Below are 7,500 nucleotides of genomic sequence, written 5' to 3'. Positions count from 1 at the left end.
AAGATTCTAAGATACAGTCGAGATAGAATCGGAATCCGACATATCTGTAAACTCATGTTACACCGGAGCAATGTAGCGAACAAAAAGAAAAATATAGAATCGGATCCGATTTATCGTAATCGATTAGTAAACATGTTGGTTGATCGTATTCTTAAAGATGGCAAGAAATCATTGGCTTATCAGATTCTCTATCAGGCTATGAAGCGGATTAAGGAAAAGACGAATAAGAATCCACTGTCTGTCCCGCGACAAGCAATACGTAGGGTAACTCCCGATATAGTAACAGAATCCAAACGTGTAGGTGGATCGACTTATCGAGTCCCCGTTGAAGTAGTACCTGCAGAAGGAAGAGCTTTGGCTATCCGATGGTTATTGATCGCGTGTCGAAAACGTTCAGGTCGAAGTATGGCTTTAAGATCAAGTGATGAATTAATGGATGCTGCCAGAAATTCTGGTAGTGCTGTACGGAAGAAGGAGGAGACTCACAAGGTGGCAGAAGCTAATAAGGCTTTTGCCCATTTCCGTTAGTTCCGGGTTCGTTTCAATCCACAACCTCTTATTGGTGGATTGAAACCTTCTACTCCGGAGCGCAGGGTATTAGGAATCAAGATACGCCAGAAGCATATGGATAAGCAGAAATTAAATAATGGGAGAAAGAATATCCAAGTCATAGGGGAAATTTTGTCACTGGTATAGTACCTCATGAAAAAGAGAAAGACTAGTGTCGAATCGTAAAGTCCATAACATCATCGACATGATCAACATGATCGACATGACCAAAGTGATCGACGCAATCGACGCAATCAACATGATCGACATGATCGACATGACTAGAATGATCGACACAATCGACACAATCGACATGATCGACATGATTGGCACTGCCCGCATCCCCGCGACTCCCACCATTCTCAACTATCTCCGCCTGGGGCGGACTACTCACCTCGGGGGGGGGGGGGGATGTCAGGCAACGCCAGCAGATATTTATCCTGTATGTCCCTCACCTCGAATCGATGATTGAGTCGTAGTACATCTAAGGCAAAGCTGGCATCTCCCATGATGTACTCGAGGAGCCGAACTAACGTTGACTTTCCCGTGGTTTATGATAATAAAAGGGAAATGCGTCTGAAAAGAGAGTCAAGGTTTGAAGAAGTATCGTGCGAAAACAAAGGGAAGTCTTCCCGTTTCTTCGGATATTCAATCAATATTAGATTAGTTGACACAGGTGGGATTCTGTGATATACTATGGATCAACAGGCTCATCAGCTTGGGTAATCACCAATCGTTTCGAAAACCAAAAATTACCACGACCGCAACTTTAGAAAGACGCGAAAGCGCAAGCCTATGGGGTCGCTTCTGCGACTGGATCACCAGCACTGAAAACCGTCTTTACATCGGATGGTTCGGTGTCTTAATGATTCCCACCTTATTAACCGCAACCTCTGTATTCATCATTGCTTTCATCGCAGCTCCCCCTGTAGATATCGATGGTATTCGTGAGCCTGTCTCCGGTTCTTTGCTATACGGAAACAACATTATCTCCGGTGCTATCATTCCTACTTCTGCAGCTATCGGTTTACACTTCTACCCAATCTGGGAAGCAGCTTCCGTTGATGAATGGCTATACAATGGTGGTCCTTACGAACTGATCGTTCTTCACTTCCTACTTGGTGTAGCTTGCTACATGGGTCGTGAGTGGGAACTTAGTTTCCGTTTAGGCATGCGTCCTTGGATTGCTGTTGCGTACTCAGCTCCCGTTGCAGCTGCTACCGCTGTGTTCCTGATCTACCCAATCGGTCAAGGAAGTTTCTCTGACGGTATGCCCCTAGGAATTTCTGGTACTTTCAACTTCATGATCGTTTTCCAGGCTGAGCACAACATCCTTATGCATCCCTTCCACATGTTGGGTGTAGCTGGCGTATTCGGCGGCTCTCTATTCAGTGCTATGCATGGTTCTTTGGTAACTTCTAGTTTGATCAGAGAAACTACTGAGAATGAGTCTGCTAATGCAGGTTACAAGTTCGGTCAAGAGGAAGAGACCTACAACATCGTAGCTGCTCACGGTTATTTTGGCCGTTTGATCTTCCAATATGCCAGCTTTAACAATTCTCGCTCTCTGCACTTCTTCTTAGCCGCTTGGCCCGTAGTAGGCATCTGGTTTACTGCCTTGGGTATCAGCACCATGGCATTCAACTTGAATGGTTTTAACTTCAACCAATCCGTGGTTGATAGCCAAGGTCGTGTTATTAACACCTGGGCTGATATCATCAACCGTGCTAACCTAGGTATGGAAGTTATGCATGAACGTAACGCTCATAATTTCCCTCTAGACTTAGCTTCTGTTGAAGCTCCTTCTGTAAACGGATAATACCTGTCTGGTCGTGCAGCATCACTAAATACCAAACCTCGCATAAGGTTTGGTATTTAATGGAGATTCGTCCGATGGAATGAATAGAAATAATAGTAATATCTCGCCATAATCTTACAATTATCAGTTTCCAATCTTGGATTCTGGGGAATCTTTGAAACACCCTTCTAGGATTACAGAGAATGGGAATCAAAGATATTCTCATTCTGATTAGCGGAACGCTTGTAGTCCCGTACCCACTGGAATAGATTGAGAATACATTTTTCACCTAACATATTTTTTCTTGTATTAATATATAGACGAATAATACGTACGCGCATCGAATGAATGACCCTAGTAGATCTTGTTCTCTCCCAGTTAAGAAAGCTGAATAGGGAAAGTAGGGGGCGGACGTAGCCAAGTGGATCAAGGCAATGGATTGTGGATCCATCACGCGCGGGTTCAATCCCCGTCGTTCGCCCATCAGGTTGGAGAACTCGTCTTTATCACTCGGAATAAAATAAGTTGATGAGGAGATAGATAAGACATAGATAGGTTTCTTCAACAATTCGAGATTCCCGAGACAGCTTCAGGTAGGTACGAATACACCCACAAATCACCACATCGAAAGTACTCACTCCATTGGGCCTTGAATCTTTCGATATTATCTATATAATGGAATGTGAGAGGTGGGTAGTATCTACCACATATAGATAAAGTGAAGAGAGATCATGAGGTAAGAGAAGTGGGAGAAGAAAAAGTAAGAAGTCCAGATTTATTCTCTGAAGTTCCGAAGTTAGCAGAAACCGATGGATTCCACTACTCATTTGAATCATTGAAAAATCAAGATCTAGGGGAATTTCTAATTGGTCTATTCTCCAGTTATGAACCCTCCATCAAATTATTTGACTTATGAATTCTGAGTTCAATCTTTTTACGGAATCTGCGCGATTCAATGAAGCGGGGTAATAGCGTGACTCCGGGAATCCTGATGTTACTAACAATACCAATTCCTATGCATCGTTCAGGTGAGAGAAATTTGATCGAAGGAGGTTCTATAGATCTAGCGAAACTAATTAATAGAACTGGTGGAGTAGTAAAAAAACCAGCAACAAATTCTGTTGAATCCTTCTATCCTCTTTCTCTATCAATAAGATGCTCACCTGCTGAAAAGGATAGAAAGGGAAAGACACGTAATTCTTACTATTCGGATTCAAACGGAAATATTTCCACAACTTCGACGAGGGAAGAACCGCAAGTTCCCATATATAGTGCGATGGATCCTTCGGTTTCAGATGGATGGAGGGTCCGGCTGATGAGGGATCCACTCCCCATCAAGAATATATCCAGAGATGTGACTGAGAGGATTGAAAAATCACTGGGGGATAAGAATCTAGAAGATTCAAATGAGTTTTTTGAATTCTATATAAATGTGATACTTCGTAAGGATGACTGTTACTAAAATGATTCTGATTCGTTACTTCTCCGGAAAATCCATGACAAGCAAAGGGTTAATTGGCTACAAACAGCAACATTAAGAAGCGATTCCTTCATTCCCGTAATATCGGACTTTTGGGACAAAATGTTACTCGAATCCAGGGATTCAGTAGATCGGCAGGGAGATGAATCACCGTTCTATTCCGAGCGGAAGGGTCTCTCCAATTTGTCTCTATTTCCACCCCATAAGAATACAATGTCATCTCGTGATGGTGTATCCCTATCCTATAGCGATATAAGAGATTGGTTAAATTCCATTGACGAGGGGAGTTGGACACTATTCCGGGATTACGCCGATTTTTATATGTGGCATTCCTGTCACCAAAGTCCTTCTCCATGGAATAAGGATGAGCGCGAATTGAATCTAACGAGATCTCTCTTAGAAAAGAGATTTATCGAACTTGATTATCTATCGGATAATCAATTACTCACTGAGGTACCAAGTATATTACTAGAAATTTCCTGTGGTTTCTCGAAGTATGTCTCCTCACAAATAGAGACATCTAGAGAATTGGAGGCTTTTCATAGCAACTCAAGGGATGAGTCTGATTCCAGAAATCAGAAGGTTGGGAAGGAGATACCTATCGAAGATACTTGTTTATCTAGTTGAAGTGAGGAGAGAAATCCAGAATATGATTCAATGAAAAGATCTGGAAATGGCTTTGTAGGCAGTTACTCTCCGGAGGAAAGAGCAATATCCACTGATGATTCTCCAGAGGCGGTGAGTCACGGCTTTTCAACAGAATCATCTATACATGAACTAGGTATGGGTCCCACCGCCGATGGAACTCCTATTAAGACATATTTGGCAGAAGAATGATATAAGAATTCCGTGTCTTTCGGTATCGGAAGAATATCTCATTTATGGAAAGTAGAGAGAGATTGTCGGCATTTTACACTCGACTCTCCTTTATTGTTGGGAGATCCTTTCTCCCCTTCTGTAGCGGGAATAGCAGAAAATGATTCCAATAAATGTATTGATTCTTCCTAGAATCGTAAGTGGTTCTTCCAATTATTGGGGTTAGATTCCCACGGAAATGAGGGGGAATTTTCTATTCTACACGCCTATTCACAACTAATAAATGAATCAAGAAACCGACTGACTGGATTTCTTTTAAGAGTTAAAAAATCGAATTTGATTTCCAGTAAGGTAAGAATTGGTAGTAGTAGCGAGGAACCTAGGAAAGCCTTTCTATCGAGAGGAGATCTATCATTTGGTGGAATACTTGACGAGGAATCAGAGATGCAAAATGGCGCATACTTCGATCTTGATAAGATTATTTCAAACCGTTTAGAGATCCTTTTCGATGTACCTGTAGAAAGAACTGATGGAAGTGAAAATCCTACTTTTTCAGATGAATCGGGAGAGGGAGGTAACATATCTTCAACATACTCTCTAGTTAGGGTATATGAACGAAATAGGTTAATATCTCTCTACTCAGTATACACGCTCTTTTCGCGTGACTATTTCTGTACATTAGCTAGTGAATATCTATCCAGAATCAACTATCAATTGGGTAGCCGGGAGGGGGGCGAGGGATCTACTGGTGTAACAAGAATTGCAATTGAATAGAGATTATTGGAATGGAGGGGTAACATAGAGCGTTTGTTGCATGAATGTATTATTTCCCCAATTGATGAATATCCAGATGTTCGGTCAAATGTGCACAGGTGGCTTGATACAATCAGAGACTTGTCTTTTTCCCCTTCCAAGAGAGTATTCGCAGAAATAAGATCCGACTTAGGTAGATCAATCTATGATCTGTCGATATTAGCACTAAATAATATTGGTATCACTATTCGTAGTACGGCTGGGAGGAACAACAAGTATCCCAAGGAATTTACCAATATATCATCTATTTACCGAATCATTATTCCCAAGTATATTAGTGAAGAAGCTTCGACAGATGGGATTGATTATCTTGTCTATAAATTGAACAATATAGATTATCCACTGCTTGATTTCCTTCTGAGTTCACTCAACCTCGATGAGAAGATATCCTTTCTCAAGAGAATCTTCGGTAGAAAAGATAGTTTCTTCATCGAGTCCGGATTGTTAATGGATGAAGAATCGGTAGGCTCCTCAATCTTCCTAAAACCCGCAGTTAATCCATTTCTTGTTGAATCATCCTGTATCGAATGTATTGGAACAAAACTCCCGAATGGTGCTTATTCCGCTACGGGAAGGCAGGATTGGGATCTGTTTCTGGATAATTTGAATTATGGGAAAGGTTCGAATAGGAATATTGGGAGTATTTCGGGATCCATTTCCGATGAAGTAGATACACCAAACTTTATAGATTACTCGCATTTACCCGTATTGAACTGTGCCGGAAGGGATTTTATCTCAATAATCAGAAGAAGGGATTCGTTGGTTGGAGGATACAGCAGTAGTTACTCTGACATCTTAGAGAATTCGTATACGGGCTCCGGTGATGAAGTCATCCCATCTCTTGAAATAGGATCCTTAGATACAAAAAATATCACTTCATCTATTCAATCCCAAGTGTCTGATTCGTTGTTACCCAATTCCTCGCAACGAACGGAAAGGGAAACTATTGATCATATACTCGCAACAACCGAATCGACTCCATCTGATCTGGATGAATCTGCGATACCACCACTAACTCATTCAGATAGATTTCTTGACTCTATTTCGGATCTAAGAGGACTACTGACGGGGTTGAACTTATCTCCTCGCGAAACGGGAGATTCGTCTCTATCTTCATGTGGTAGCGATGGAAATTACTTGGAAAGAACATTGATAAACTCTAAGCTATCGGCTGATTGGCGATCTCGACCCCGTCTCAAAAATTCGGGAGTGGATCAAGTCGATTCGGAGGGATCCATTGAGAAGAGATCAAACTCGAGGAATGATTCTATTGGGAATCAATTCTATCAAAATGATTCACACATTGGTTATTTTTGGGAATCAGAAGAATCTGAGACGCTTTATTGGTCAAAGAAATTCTCATTATGCAGCAGTGTAGCATCAAGATCTCCAACAGGATTAACTGGAGAGAAGGTTCTGTACGAAAATACGAGGCTTGCAGATACACGTGTCTAAAAAGAACCTATTCTTCCATCTCATCTCATTAATTTCGATGAGTTATCAAAGGATTTAAACAAATATAAGATCTCTTGGATCTTTTGGAGAGACAATATCTGCGAGAAATGGAGCCCATTCGGAGAATATATACCTCGGTTTTTCACCCCTAACTGGTGGAGATACTTTTATGATCTGATTAGAGAGATATATCCAGAAATAGTACTCAAAGTAAGTGATGACTTGAATTACACTTTCCCCGGAATTACGGAAAGAGTTGCTGAGGATATAGGTAATGCTAGAGCTTGTTTATCGTTAAGCCTAAGATCAAGATTCAGAAACGATTCCATCAGTAACGTATTATCTAAAATAGATCTCTCTATTTTCGAAGAAATTACTAACTAAACGCAGGTGTCGCATTCGAGATGGTCAGTCTTTAGATTTTCGAATAAGTATGCCCCATCCTACCTCGTTTTCTCGATATTATTTGTTCTTGCATTTCTCAAGCATTATTTATCTGCTGTTTCGGGTTCCAATTCCCCTCACTTGTGGAAACGTTTCAATATCACCGGATATTTAATAGACCCAATGCGTGGGTTTTATCTGGAAA

This window comes from Dipteris shenzhenensis, unplaced genomic scaffold (assembly GCF_047967505.1).
Source record: "Dipteris shenzhenensis isolate YYH24624 ecotype China unplaced genomic scaffold, Dip_SZ_1.0 scaf0526, whole genome shotgun sequence".
NCBI classification, from domain to species: domain Eukaryota; kingdom Viridiplantae; phylum Streptophyta; class Polypodiopsida; order Gleicheniales; family Dipteridaceae; genus Dipteris; species Dipteris shenzhenensis.
Note: the sequence above shows the minus strand (reverse complement) of the source record.